At 39.3% G+C, this 14192-nt stretch overlaps 1 long non-coding RNA gene across 21 annotated transcripts in view; it reads left to right on the top strand.

Annotated features, from left to right (window-relative positions):
• LOC138740571 (uncharacterized) overlaps nt 1-14192 on the top strand; it is a 589788-nt gene that overhangs the window by 157003 nt on the left and 418593 nt on the right. The window lies entirely within an intron of this gene.

Raw genomic sequence — 14192 nt, 5'->3', positions numbered from 1 at the left:
TGGAAGGAATTTGTATGATCTCTCATGTCTGTGTGCTTCCTCTGGGTTCGCCATTTTCCTCCCACCATTCAAAATACATACTGGGGTTGTAGGTTAATTGGGTGTAACAAGGTGGCATGGGCTTGTGGGCCGATAGGGCCTGTTACCATGCTAAAAAAAGAAATGGAGCCCATTAGGATTGCCATAAGTGTGGAGCAGAGGTGAAGAACTGTCAAAATACATACAGTTTCATATGCTTCACTGGTTCCCGATGGGCTCTTGCAGTTTATCCCATACAAACCATTATTTTTGTTAATATTGCACACCAGTTTGACATTGTCTTTTGATACAAGTGCATGAACCATTAACTATAGCTGATTTTGTCTCAACAGGATTAATGCTTGGCTCGTGTTGTGCTTTCCCCTGTTGCCTTATGCATGACCTCTTTTTTTTTGACAAGCTTCTGATGGGTTCTTAATTATTTGCTGCTGTAGTTTATTTGTTTATGTTTTGTGCTCTGTGCCGTGTGAAAATAACAGGAACTGAAATGATTTAAATGGTGTACCTATGCAAGAATTTCAAAGACTGGATCTCAAACAGATTGTTCATGCTGTGTTCAATGAGAAGAGTCAACATCTGACATTATGCTTTCATTTAATGCCACCGATAGTTGAGATTTCTTTATGACATCTTTTCTGTAGTTTAACTTTTCTTGGTACTTCATCTGTGTGTATGTTGATGGTCATAATTTAAAGTAGAATACTGTGCAATTCAAAGCAATAAAATGAATTATTTTAAAAAAACGAGCAAAAAGTTATTGCTGCAGGCAGCGATATTTACCCAAAAATATTACTGGAATATCGCCTATTGAGTTCAGTCACACTTGACGATGAGCTTCACACTTCTCCTGTTAAAGAATGAGGCTCACTAACATTTCATCTGGCCTAGTCTTTAATACTTTGCCTGAATTATTTTCAATTTTCTTTTCCTATTCTTTGCTGAAACCTTGTGAAACTGGATTTACTCAGTTCTATGATTAACCAATCTGCGACTGTGTTGATACACCTGCTTTCCCACAGTTTTACTGCTAAGGTAACTACAATATTTAAAAAAAAATTCTCCATTGTTTTCTCTACTAGCTCTTTGAATTTGTTTTACTATGAAAACATCCTTTTTGTGATAAAATCATACCATTGAAGTTCCAATGACCAACGGCTTTAGACGAAGTCATCTAGGGTATGTGTTTCTTTCATATTTTGAATTATATACTGTAATGATAGTTGGTTCTATAGCCATGTGGTCTGCATTTTGCTTTCAAAGAGTGGCTCCTGCAGTTTTTTTACTGTAAACAGCTTTCATGATTATTGTTGCACTAAATAAAATCCTTCAGCAGTCATTATCATCAATCTAATTTTAATGCAAACATCAAATGTGAAATCCTGCATGTGGTTCCTTGTCACACATTGCACAGTATAAGTGCAAGGACTGCAGAGAACTGAAACTTCTCTTTTTTTTTCTTCTTTGGCTTGGCTTCGCGGACAAAGATTTATGGAGGGGGTAAAAGTCCACGTCAGCTGCAGGCTCGTTTGTGGCTGACAAGTCCGATGCGGGAGTGCCCAATGTGGTGTTCTCCGCAGTTTCTCAAGAATTTGGATTAAAATGATCTTATAACTTGTGCATTACGTAACTAAAGAAACATGTTTTGCATTGGTAACGTTAGCATTGGCTAACATTTCTAAGCATGTTTCCGTCAACAAGGTCACTTTTTCTACTTTGTTCTCTGCATGCTCACTCTCACAGTTACCACCCATTTCCATGTATTTTCTCTGTTACCTTTCCCTTTTCCCTAAACGTGAGATGAAAGTCTCAAACACCCAATTACATACACCAAGATCGCAATGTACAAATTTTCTTTAAATTATGTCACACGTGGAGAGGATGAAATTTCCCAGAAGTCGGAATCATGGAATCAAACAACATGGAAATAATATCTTTGAGCCATCAAGTCCAATCTGACCATCAAGCACCTGCTATACTAATTATTTTATTTTTCTCACATTCCCATAATTAGTTCTGTGCCCAATTTCTTTGCATATTAATTGAAATGTCTTTCTTCAGTTAATTCCTACTCTGTTGGATCTGCCATGATCACTAATCCAGATATGCACACGCATGCAGCCTCTCTCTATCTTTCTCTCACACACAAACACATTCACGCACATGAATACATAGTAATGATGAGAACAAGTTTGAAGGGTTCATGAAGAAACACGTGTTATTAGTAATCTGTTGCCTTTACAAGTGGATGAATTTGCAACAGGGAACACACTCACACACACATACAAAGCAATAGCACACTATTCATGCACGTCAGGCACTGGTTAGTCACTCATAATCACAACTCCCAATTGTCCTCACCTATATCACTACACCAGTCTCTGCATCTAACATATTATCTTCCCCTATTTCCTCCACCTACTATGTAACCCCACCACATCTTTTCCCCCTCCACAAGGTCACTCCCTCTGTGACTCCCTCATCCACTCCTCCCCTCCCACAAATCCCTCCTTGCACCCACCCCTATGATCCACTTATGCCCACACCTCCTCCCTCATTAATTACCATTTGGGACTCAAAACAGTCCTTCCAGGTGAGGCAACACTTTACGTGAATCTGCCAGAGTGATCTACTGCATCTGATGCTCTCGTTGTGGCCTTCTCTAAATCAGAGAGACTGGACACAGTCTGGGCAATTATTGAACACCTTAACTCTGTTCACCACAATAGCAAGGATCTCCCAGTGGTCACCAATTTAAATTCTCCTCTCCATTCTTGCTGACATGTCTGTCCATGGTCTCATGCACTGCCATACTGAGACCATCCACAAATTGAAGGAGCAACACCTCAAATTCCATCTGGGCACCCTCCAACTGGATGGCATTAGATCGATTTCTTCAGTTTTTGTTAGCCGCCTCACACCATCTTTCCTTTTCCCTTTTCTCAAGCTCTCTCTCTCTCTCTCTCTCTCTCTCTCTCTCTTTCTCTCTCTCTCTCTCTCTCTTTCTCTCTCTCTCTCTCTCTCTCTCTGTCTGCTGCTGAACTGTAGAACTGAGAATTTTTTTTCTCTCTCTCTCTGCTGTTTTCCCTCTATCTCATTTTCCCCAACTGTTGTGTTGAGAAAGAGTATCAGATTCGGTGGATTTATAGAGAGACAAATCTGGACACAAGGGTTTGCAATCTCACGTAGCTTTTATTAACGCATAACAGTTTATAGAATGTTACGTCATAGACCAGCAAGAATAGACATTTACAAAGACAATGGTATTTTTAAAACAGTATTTTTATTTAATATATACTAATACTAGAACATCTTACTTAAATCTAAACTTAACCCCAACTATGCGCAAAAGTGTCTGTGTATAGATTACCCAAACCATTAGAGTTTAGGCACAATTCTGAAAATAAATTCAAAATTTAGTCTTAGAAATCCTGTGTTGAAACTCAGGCTTTTAAACTGATGTTTTGAAGTAAGATCAGTTGTTAACTGATCTTAAGACTTGAAGCTTTGACTCTATTGAAGATGTTTCACATTAAACAATCCAAATCAACAGGTCTACAGTAGCACAGAGATACAGCCATGGGGTTGTATAACCAAGCACAAGGTTACAAGACTCCCCTGAAGAAAGGTGGTACTCAATATATTTTCAAGATAGCATATTGGAATAAAGCCATTATGGCACCACTAATGAGACCAGAGATCGGTACTGTGACAAACCACGCCTTAAAGATGTTTCGGAAGAGGTGGTGGGACACCAAGGGTTTACAAAGTGGATTGTAACATGAGTTTAACCTGCCAATTTGCCAGGTCTTCTACACCTGTATAGGCCAATTAGTGGGTAGAAATTTTAAAAAAAAATCACATAGGTGGGCAAACCACCTCAGAGGTGGATTGGTGACCCATGTACCATATAGCTGCTGCTTGTCAATTTGTAAAGCTATCTTGGCTGCCCAGTTAGAAAATGACATTAGCACTTGTATGAAACGGCTATCTTCCTTATCCATAATCCCCCCCCCCCCCCACACCACTGGAATGCCAGAGTGGTTCCAACAGTGTGGGGGATTATGAGTAAGGACATTGCTCTGACTCCGCATTCCTCCCCAGCTCCGACAGCATTCCAACTCCATGCTCGCTCCAGTTCCAATGACACCTCCTGCCCTGATTCTGCACCCACCCTGGTCACTTACCTTTTGGAGACCAATACAGGCAACAGGATATTCCCTGCAGGGCCTTCAACGACATGGTGAGTGCATGACACGCCACTCACTGTGTCACCAAAAGGGCAGGAATGCCCTTAAATTGCCCAGTCACCGTTTGACTGGGCAATTTAGAATCCAGTGTGTAAGGGGCTCCATGGGGCTGCTACATTGGTAGGATACACAGATCCTGAGCAGGCCCAGTTTGTAAATTCCTACCAAATTATCAGACTTCTGAAAACTCATAAATGCTTATTGAGTTGCTTCCAGAGAAATGTTCTTTCATATGAATGATTATCACAACTCCCCTCTTCCTTGCCTAGGCATAACAAAACTTGTGACTTCTACGATGCTTCCACAAACCCAGGCAAGGATTAAATGAGATGACCATTAGAATTATCATGAATCAAGTACAGGAATAATCCTGTTTCCTTTACCCAGACATGGTTAAATCACAATGGCCACAGCAGATCACTGTTTCCACCGACAAGGAGAAAACAACAGCAGTGTCCATCTCATACAAAGTTACTTTATTTCTGTCTTTCAGATGACTGGTTGATGATAATGCATGCTGCTTTTTCAAGTGTCTCAATCACATTACTTGCTTGATCAATACTGGTTTCAGTTTCAATTTCCCAAAAGCATGAGTCATGAACATATAACTTTTCTTCTCACCAGTTGTCTTTCCCCTAGGTAAACAATCCATTGTAATAGTCTTTAGTTGTGAGCATTAATTCTGTTTACAGCTTGGACTAAGGTGCCTCTTCATCCGTTCAATATGTTATTATGAAATGTGTGAGTGTTTGCCCACTGTTCCAATGCCCAAAGTAACTCATTTAAAAAAAAAGTAAGCTCACAACAAGACAAGCATGGGAAAATGCTAACAGGAATAAAACATACATGTGCACAATTTATAAAGAAGCATGAGAAAATGTTAATGGGTATACAACACACGTGTATAATTTATAAAAGAGCATTGGAAAACATTAAATAGTAAACAATTATTAATTCATACCGCCGGTGCCAGTATTTTCACACTATAAGCAGGGGTAATACATGCCATTCTCAGACCCATGATTGTCCGGAGGTGCGGCTCTACTGCGGGTATCAACCTATAGCAATATGAACTATAGTAAAATACTATGGCTCAGCTTTACCCATGACCATTCCAAGCAGTGACCAGTCTGCAACAGTGACCTGGCATGGCTATCACCACGAGGCAGAGAGAGAGAGAGAGAGAGAGAGAGAGAGAAATGTGCTCTGTCCTGGTGCTAAATACAGTACTAATTTGTGTGTCTAGCCAATAGTGACACTGAATGATTTGAATTAGCCAGTGGCAATAGGTGTACTTGTCCTGTAAAACCACAGTTAGAAATAATGTAACTTCCGAAGTGCCTCTGCCATCTTTTTGCCCAGTATCTCCATCATGATGGCCATTTGTATGATTTCTCAGGATAGTCAGGTTGTGCCATTCCGAGGGAAGGCCACTCTCTAGAATCCTTCCACCTTAGTAATTATCCTCTTGCCCCGAAGTACCTTGCAGACTAGATGCTACTACCTATCTCAGATAGCAGCAGTTGTACCATCCCACGGAGAGCCATGGGTAGGCCCTGTGGCTGCATATCCAGTGCTTAGCGTTTAACACCAAGGGAGCACCCACCTTTTCTGGACCATTGGCTGTGGGCTCTGTCATGCCTGGATACTGTTTCTGATCGCACTTGCTGTATCCCACTGATTGGTTGGACCTGTGCTGGGTGTACCATCTGCACAAATATTCCTTAGCCTTGCTCACTGGTTGATGAAATTAGCGTGAGAGCCAGCACATTGTTATTGGCCAAATTGTATGCAGAGAAATACCTGGCCTTGAAACACCCACCCCACTGTAGTTGTTAATGGTGTGGGGAAAAGTTGGTTGGGAACCATTACCTCCCAGCCTCCCTCACCGAAACTCATGGAGCTGAACAGTTGCTTCCAACAGTCTCTTTCTTATGGTGTCAAAAGGGATCGGTGTCAGGAGTCTTTCCACCGCAAGAGCAGGAGTTCTCATACAGATTCAGCATTTCTCTGCTCTTTTGGAGTATTCATAAACCATTCAGTGGAATGTGTTGTAGGTTTTCCCGTCGCCAGTTAGTACCACTACCACTACTGCCAATGTCCACAGGTGTATCATCCTGTGAAAGAGGAGGACAAACTCACTCTCCCTGGGTTCGTAGGTGTACGTGTAGGCATGAATACATGCACACTGATTACTGCAACTCCTGATTATGATGCGTGGGTGAAACAAACAGTACCCACCACCACCTTCTACAACAAACAGGCACAGCACACCAGTTAGCAAAGAAGTACAATTAAACAATTATCTATGAGTGAGACACATAAGTCTCTCTCAGGTATGCATCACAACAGCTCTCCAGTAGAGCTCAGGGTTGGCCTCAAGGGAACAAGAGATTGAATTGGTTCATGTGGTGGGCTTGTTACTGTAGTTGTCTGGATGGGGGGGGGGGGGGGGGGAGCAGCGGCTCACTTGTACCCATGTGATCTAAGGTGCAGTGGAAATCGAATTGCAAGTGGATTTGTGAGTGGATTTAATCTTGATGGATGGGTGAACTGACTTCCGACATGTCTCCCACCAAAGAGATTAGATGACCTGTATAACACACACACACACACACACACACACACACACACACACACACACACACACACACACACACACACACACACACACACACAGTGTTTCATGACTGGCATTCCACCCGGTGCCCACACTTGATGCCACTCACTCGGTCTTCGCTGATGCCATGCTTAAAAATGCTGTCACTGCTGTCATCTCCAGTGCATCCCTAGTTGTCAGCTTTTCAGTTTTTTTTTCCATTTGACTCATGTTTGTCTTCTTTCCACGAAGATCCACTATTCTTAACCCTTATAAACTCTATTTTTTTTCTATTCTCAATGCTAATTTTTAATGTGACTTCAGTATTCTACCTAAACACAGTGCTAGGAATATGATGAATCACAATGAGATATAGCGCCTTTCCACTCTTTTCCACTCATAAATCTTTGTTTATATTGCCATGCTCTCTCAAGTCTATTATTTTGACTTTTGAATAATTTTTAGAGTCATTTATTACCCTGGGAAAGTGAAATTCAGCTTCGGAGGTTATTTCTCTTCTATTTGTTGAACTTGTATTTTTTTCTAAAGGAAACAAAGAAAGACACACAGTTAGCTTGACATTAGCTGAACAAAAATGCTGGAATCCATCATTAAGAAAGTTGCAAGAGGGCACTTGGAAACTAATTATAGGGTTCTATAGGATCAACATGAATTAATGGAAAGAAAATCTATAGAAATTACTTGATGCTTGATGAGCATAATATAGAGAGGACAAAGCAAACGATGAGGTACCTGTTGGACCTTCAGAGAGTCTTCAGCAAATTGCCAGAGAGGTTATTAAGCGAAGTAAGAATGAAAGTTTTGAGAGAATGTTGTGTCCATGTTCATGTGTCATGGAAAGTTAGCATGTAGGAGCAGTGAACAATTAGAAAAGCAAGCAATGTTACCAAATATTGCAAGAGGACTTGTGCACAGAAATGAACATCTTGCTTCATATATATGGAGACCTCCAATCAGGATTAATACATCGAGGTCTGGTCTCCCATCTAAATAAGCATATAGTTCTGATGGAATAGTGGGACTATCTGATGAAGAGAAGCTGAGCAAAATGTTGTTATACTCTCAAGTCAAAAGAATGAGAAGCGACCTTATTGAATTTTTAAGGGGCTTGAGGCCTCGTAACACTGTATATTTTGCTTATTTTCTGAAATGTTATTCATCTTGTCTCTATTTTAGCTATGTTTACCACATAAAATGTCTCCAACTATCTTAGCAGCATATTATGGTCTAAAGGTGAGTCATTCATTTGACTCTGCACCCAGACCTGTTGGAAATTTAAATCATTATCAGTAATTGTGCTGATATACTTAAAAGCTGTTTACTGTAAGATTGTGTCAAGAAATGTTATTGCTATAAATAAATATATTTAGAGAATCTTTTCTGAAAAGGTTGTGCAGTATTTTGCATACTCTGCAATAAAATGCCTTTTTTATGTGATTGTAAATTGTCTTTGCATTTTCAGTCCCTGAGCTCCTTACATCTAATCATGCCTTCTATATTTTAGCCTCTATCTACCACCTTGACAAGCTCCCTGCTTCTGACTTTTAAATATCTCAAGTAGTGGCATTTAACAATATCTCCCAAAAGGATTATTATCCTCACTCATGCTTATTCCATCAGCCGTTTGTACATTTGAAACAGAGCCAATACTGGGATCTAAAATTGAGAAAATCATCAAACATGCCAATGGAGACCAGAATATCATAAAGCACCAACTATAATTTGAAGTGACACAGAAAGAAATCTGAAAAGAATATTTGCCTTTTATCCTTGAGGCCTTTTTTTCACTTTCACTTTATACACAGAGAGAATGGAAGAGTGAAGCTTGCTCATTGTTCATCTTATTGTGATATAACTACATTGTTGAGGTTTTCACGATTGAAGCTGTTCTAGTTTGAAGGCGGTGAGGTCTATCTTTAACTGTGCAAAGTTTTTCACATCAGATTAAAATTATGTTCTGTTAACATAATCAATCCATAAAGCTGAATATTCATCTTTGACCCATAAGAGAATCTGTAATGCAGTTCAAGGGAGAAATAAATGAAAATTGCACTTCACCGAGAATGACAAAAACAACCAAGAAATGTTGTTTGATTTATCAAGCTCACTTCATTTACAATGCATTTTACCACAAATACTATTGAGTTCATATTCTGGATGCTCCTTACCCCAAAACAAATGTAAATGGAGCATTTTTCTTTCTTTCTTTCTAAAATATTTTAATGAATTTAACATTTAAGCATAAATACAGAATTGACAATTGCATAATAATTCATTTACATACAAGTAAACATGCACAAAAAAGAGAAAAGAAGTAGATAAAACTACGTCAATAATTGCTTATAAAATCTCAAAAAAGTTAATTGAAATGATCTTTGCAACCCTGTTTGTTGAAATAATTTATATAAAATAAAGGACAAAAAAACTAAAACTAAATCTAATCTAACTGCTTCTTCTAATCAAGGTTACCTTATAAATTAATTTTTAAAAATCAATAATATGGAACCACTGGCAACCTCCAGAGAGCAGACAATGAACCACCAGAGCATTTTTATACACTAACAACTCAACTTCTTGTCCAAAATGATCCATGCTTGATTGGATATATTGATAATTCCAAAGGTTCTGAGTTCATTGCATTCTATAATGTTGCATTCCAATTGGATTTCTTTTAAGGTAAGGTGTCAAAGTGCTGGGCAAGAAGGGTGGACTCAGTTAAATATCCAATTAATCATAAACAAGAGATATTTAATTTCTCACATTCACCATCGTTTTATTTAGTAATTTAGAAATCTAGTATGATACTTTTAATTTTGCCCCAATTGAAAAAAATTTAATTCTGGAAGCAGCCATTAATATTGCAGAGCTGCAATGAAACCTACATAACGCATAGAACCATAAAACATTACAACACAAAATCACATCCTTTGGTCCTTCTAGTCTGTGCTAAATTATTTTTCTGCCGTCCCACTGTCCTGCATCCAGTCCATAGCCCTCCATATTCTGTACCTGTCCAAATTATTCTTAAATGTTAAAAATGAGGCTGCATTCACCACCTCAACTCGTTCCACACTCCCACCTTTTCCTGTGTGAAGAAGTTCTCCCTAATCTTTTCCCCTTTCATTTTTAATGCATGTCCTCTGGTTTGTATCTCACCTACTCTCAGTGGAAAATATATAAATACATTTACACTGTTGATACCCCTCATCATTTAAAAAAAAATCCCTCATTCCTCCATGCTCTGAGAAATGAAGGCCTAACCTGTTTAACTTTGCCCTATTACTCAGTTCCTGAAATCCGGGCAACATCCTAGTAAATCTTCTCTGCAAATTTTCGATCTTATTGATTTTTTTTTCCTGTAGTTAGGTGATCAAATCTGCACACAATACTCTAAAATTTACCTCACTAATGTCTTATACAACTTTACCATAACATCCCAACTCTTATACATAATACTTTGATTTATGAAGGTCAGTATGCCAAAAGCTCTGTTTACAACCCTATCCTCTTGTGATGGCACTTTCAGGGAATTGTGTACCTGTATTCCTAGATCACTCTGTTCTACCGCACTCCTCACTGCACAACCATTTACCATGCATGTCCTTTTTTGATTTGTCCTTCCAAAATGCAGCACCTTACTCTTGTCTGCATTAAATTCCATCTGCAATTTTAGCCCATTTTTCCAGCTGTTCCAGATCCTTCTGCAAGCTTTGAAAACCTTCCTCGCTGTTCACAACACCTCCAATCTTTGTGTCATTAGAAAATTTGTTGATCCAATTTACCACTTTATCATCCAGATCATTGATAGAGATGACAAACAACAATTGTCCCAGCTCCACTCACTGAGGCACACTAGTCACCGGCCTCCATTCTGACAAGACATCATTCACCATCACTCTCTGACTTCTCCCATTGAATAACCAATGTTGAATCCATTTTACTACCTCACCTGAATACTGAGCATCTGAACCTTCCTGAAACTTCCCTTGTGGGACCTTGTCAAAGACCTTACTAAAGTCCACGTAGACAACATTCACAGACTTTCCTTCATCAACTTTGCTGGTAATCTTCTCGCAAAATCTATGAGATTGGTTAAACATGACCTACCAGGCCCAAAGCCATATTAAACATACCCTAATCAGTCCCTGATCTGATCTGTATCTCTAATCTCTTAGAATTTATCTACTACTGATGTAAGGCTCACCAGCCAATAATTTCAAGAGTTAAATTTGGAGCATTTTTTTAAACAAAAAAATGAGCTACCCTCCAATCCTCCGGCACCACACTCGTGGCTAAGGACATTTTAAATATTTTGCAAGATCACAAGATAAGGAACAAAAGTAAGCCATTGGGCCCGTCAAGTCCCTAATCTCCTCAGGTTCATTATACATCACCCAATCTGAAACCACCAATCCCCCGGTGGGCTTATTGACAAGCTGTTCCAAAAAGTTATCCCGTAGGCATTCTACAAACTCTCTCATGGAGAGTACCTTCCTGACTTTCCCAATCCTCTTCCGTGTTAAAATCCCCAATAATTATTTTGACATTTTCCTCTGACATGCTTTTTCTATTTCTAGCTGTAACTTGTAGTCCACTTCCCGACTGCTGTTTGGAGGCCTGTATATAATGGCTAATAGGGTTGTTTTACCTGTGCCATTTCTTCACTCAACTCATAAGGATTCTACCACTTTAACCCTATGTCCTTTCTTTCTAGAGATTTAATATCATTGCTTACCATCAGATGCACGCAATCCCCTCTACCTATTCACCAATCTTTCCTATACACTGTATACGCTTGGACATTCAGCTCCTGATCACATCCATCATTATGCTTTGTCTCGGTGATGGTCACAATGTCATATCTTTTAATCTACTTTATTTCTAATGATCCATGCATTTAGGTACAGTACCCTTAGACCAGCATCTGTTACCAATTTTCCTGTATTTCTATTGCATAGCAAATTATTTTTACTTTTCTCCTGCCTGTCCTTTTTCTCATCTTTGCTGCGCATTATTTTGGACTTTTTTTTTCTATTTTCCTCTTTCTCGACCTTAACACCCTGGTTCCCTTCTACTCTAATAACTGCATTCACATTTTGATGCCCACACCCCTGCCAAGCTAGTTTAAACCCTCCCCAACAGCTGTAGCAAACCTCCCAGCACCACATCCTTTTTGTAAAGGTCAGACTTTCCCCGGAAGAGATCCCAATGATCCAGAAAGCTGAACCCCTGCCCCCTGCACCAAATCTTCAGCCACACATTCATCTCCCACAACTTCCTATTCCTACACTTTCTGACGTGTGGCACAGGCAGAAATTCTGAGATTACCACCATTGATGTCCTGCTTTTTATCTTATTTCCTAACTCCCTGTATTCCCTCTTCAGGACCTCATCTTGACTCCTATCTATATCATTAGTTCCCACATGGACCACAACATCTGGCTGCTCATCTTCCCCCTCCTGAATGCTATGAACTCGATCAGAGTTATCCTTGACCCTGGCACCTGGGAGGCAACACACCATTCAGAAGCCTCGATCTTGCTCACAGAACCTCTTATCCACTTTGCTAAACCCAATCCCCATCACTCTCCTCTTCCCCACCCCCTTCCCTTCTGAGTTAGGGAGCTAGCCTCTGTGCTGGATATGTGACAACCTCGACATCTCCCTGGTAGATCAGGTATCCAAAGTTACTGCCAGAGCCTCTGTAATTTCTATTTTAGCCTCTTTCAAGGTCTAAGGGAATATCTTGGCAGGCTCTGGGGATTTATCTACCCCCTTTATTTGCTTTAAGATAACAAGCACTTCCTCCTCTTCAATCTGTATAGGTTCCATGACCACACTGCTTGTTTTCCTAACTCTGTCAGTTTCTTGATTAAAAAAACCTATTTAAAATCTCCTGCATATCTTTTGGCTCCATTTTTAACCAACCACTCTGATCTTGAAGGAGACCAATTTTGTCCCTTACTAACCTTTTTCTCTTCATATAATCTGTGCAAACTCAGGATTTTCCTCTACATTGTCTGTCTTCTTTTAGCCTTCCTGATTTCTTTCTTACATTTTTTAACCTCCTCAAGTACCTCATTTGCTTTGTGTTGCATATGCATGCTATTTACCTCTCTCTTCTTCCAAACCAGATCCCCATTATCCCTCAAAAACCAAGGTTCCCAGTTAAATTTGCCTTTAATCCTGACAGGAACTCTGTCCTCTCAAAATTTCACCTTTGAAGGTGAATATCAATCAATGTAATGATGCCCTTTGAGGTCAAGAAACACAAATTTAAATAAGGAAAGCTCAAAACAAAGTTTCACCAAATTTAAAATAACACTTCATTACTTCACCAAATATCCTTAAGATTCAGCTTAGTATTTTACTTTTAAACAACAATATCCAGGTAAAGAACAACATCCTGTCATCCAAATCACTCTGAAGATTTGAAAGGATTGTGGCACAAATGGAAGTTGTCTAATTCAGAAGGCCTGCAACAGCATACCTCAAATGAATATTTTAAACTAATGATTCTCAAACAAATCCAAATCATTCCAGCATTTAAAGGCAATTTTGTGTCATTTCAGCCTGCATTCAATTGAGCATCATAATTTCTGCCTCTGTGTCCAAGGGAGTTCCTAAAGTCCCTAAAATAAAATGCATGAATCACTTTCTCATAATAGGCACATCCCATTTACATTTTAATATTGGTTTGTAGAATTACTTTAAAAAAAAGGGTTAGTGCAGGCTTCCCTCCTTTGTAGTGGTGTTTCTCTGAGGAAAATATTTGATGTGATCTTGTTGTGATCAGGATTGACACGTGTATGTTTAATGGAAAATTAGATTCCTTCAACATTCACTAACCTTTGATCTCTCATATATTCTTTGGTAAGCTTTGAATATCACTTATCTGAACTGTCCATCAACACCCACAGAAATTCTTTCGATTTAGTTCAAACATGATTTAGTTTTGCTTTCTCAGGTATATTCCCTTAAAAATCAACTTGATGGAAAAAGGCTGCATTGAAATATTATGAACATTTCTCATTTAAATGAGGCATTTTGGATTGATTGCAATCCAGTTGAACTGGGCATATCAGTTGACAGGGTTCAACTGCCCTACTTCAGTTGGAATGACTTTGAAAATTGGGTCCTTTAGTCCATTCTTTTTACTTTGGGTGGCAACAAATTCAAAATTGAAGTGCAAGTCAGCATTTTTGCACAATTTGTTGACATCTGGCAAGCTGTATTGCAGCATGGACAATGTGTGAGGGACATCTCTGAAAGTGGCAGAACACCTT

The sequence above is a fragment of the Narcine bancroftii genome, chromosome 8 (genome assembly GCF_036971445.1).
Source record: "Narcine bancroftii isolate sNarBan1 chromosome 8, sNarBan1.hap1, whole genome shotgun sequence".
Lineage (NCBI taxonomy): Eukaryota > Metazoa > Chordata > Chondrichthyes > Torpediniformes > Narcinidae > Narcine > Narcine bancroftii.
This window is presented reverse-complemented; position numbering and strand designations above follow the sequence as displayed.